General features: G+C 28.1%; 1 long non-coding RNA gene across 1 annotated transcript; it reads right to left on the bottom strand.

The window, feature by feature from the left end:
- Nucleotides 1-348: 348 nt before the first annotated feature.
- Nucleotides 349-1642, bottom strand: LOC111693152. The gene is made up of 3 exons (XR_002763357.1): nt 976-1642; nt 738-894; nt 349-672 (listed from the first exon to the last, which is right to left on the bottom strand). It is a non-coding gene; the product is annotated as an uncharacterized LOC111693152 (long non-coding RNA).
- Between the last annotated feature and the right edge of the window lie 234 nt (nt 1643-1876).

Below are 1876 nucleotides of genomic sequence, written 5' to 3'. Positions count from 1 at the left end.
GGTTTTTATTTTTTTCTCTAATAATTGAAGTGTATAACACAATAATATACTTGTCCGACAAAAAGATTGGAAAATTTGCTTTAAAAATGGGAAGAATAACTATTTTTGTGGTACCTAATGTTCATTCCGCTATAAAATAATTAATTTTTTAATGAAAAAATAAAGAAGAATAAATAAGAAAATTATCTTGTTAACAGGAGCAACAGAAATTGAAATTCATAAATAATTATGTCTAATATAAACTAATATCAGATCGGCAGTGTGGTTTTAGGGAAGGAAGGTCAACGGAGGATGCCGTTTACAAATTGACATCATATATATAATGCTATCGATAAGAAAAATCCTGCACTGTGCATCTTCGTTGATCTCTCTAAAGCATTCGATACAGTCAGCCACAAAATACTTCTTGAAAAACTAAAATATTATGGAATTAGAGGAAATGTACATAATTTAATAAAAAGCTACCTATGCAACCGAAAACAACAAGTAAATATTGGTGGGGTAAGAAGTAATCTAGAAACCGTTACCTATGGGGTTCCACAGGGAACGGTTTTGGGTCCTCTATTATTCACAATCTACATAAACGATTTACTTACCCTTAACGTAAATGGTTCCATTCTAAGTTTTGCTGATGATACTGCTGTGTGGTATGAATCAGAATCTTGGTCAGACCTAAAAATAAAAGCAGAAAAAGATTTCAGAAATATAAAAGCTTGGTTTGAGCAAAATAAACTTACCTTAAATGTAGAAAAAACCAAATTTCTTCCATTTACGTCCTATGCAGCACGTTTACCTCATATGGGTCCACTAATTATTGATCAGAATACAAATATACCTGAAGAAGAGTCTATAAAATATCTGGGTGTAATTATAGACAGACATGCACGGTGGAACCTACAAATAGCAAATATTGTAAAAAAAATCCGAGGATTATTACCTCGACTCAAATATTTAAGAGACTTCTTAGATACGTACCACTTAAAAATATTATATTATGCCTTAGTACAGTCACACTTGAATTATGGTATAATTGGTTGGGGTGGAGTATCTGATAGCCACCTACAAAATTTAAATATTATTCAAAAATGGATAATTAAATTGATATATAAAAAAACCATTACTTACCCTAGCGACCAGTTATTCAGAGAAAGCGGTTTAATGGATGTACGTCAATTATTTTGTTATAATATTTTAATAAAAAACTATAAAAAAAAATATTTAATTCCGCAATCGATAAATCACCCATATAGTACTAGAAACAGAGACAATTATGTTAATCCAAGGTCTGTAAAAACAATAGGACAAAGAAATTTTAACTATCTGGCTTCAAGGTTGTATAATATTTTACCAAATAATCTTAAAAATATAAATGTATATAGCTCTTTTAAGCATAAAGTAAAGCTATGGATTCATGAAAGAGGCAGAGAAATATTTCATAACATCATAAGTCAAAAAAATTAAGTTTAGTGTTTTATAGATATTTAAGTGTTGTAAAGAAGTGTTTTATATTATCTGTTGATAAATATATGTAGAAGTGTATTGTTCACTGTATAGTCACGCACAAGCGGTAGTAGCCGCTTCAGTGACTTACTAGTTTATTTGCATAAGTTCTGTTGTATCATTGTTTTGTAATTTTGATTTATTTTATTAATGTTTTATACATGTTGTGATTTTATGTTGTAATGTATTTTGTTCTAAATTTGTCATATACTTTTGTAAATAAACTTATTATTATTATTATTAACTAATTTAATTAATCTCCATCAAAATGATTTCTTTGTTCAAATAACTTAAATGTATATTTTATTTTATAAACTGTTGTAACTATTTTATAAAAAATAGTAACTGTACAATGAACGCATAAATTTTTGCTTGT

The sequence above is a fragment of the Anoplophora glabripennis genome, unplaced genomic scaffold (assembly GCF_000390285.2).
Source record: "Anoplophora glabripennis isolate ALB-LARVAE unplaced genomic scaffold, Agla_2.0 scaffold157, whole genome shotgun sequence".
Lineage (NCBI taxonomy): Eukaryota > Metazoa > Arthropoda > Insecta > Coleoptera > Cerambycidae > Anoplophora > Anoplophora glabripennis.
This window is presented reverse-complemented; position numbering and strand designations above follow the sequence as displayed.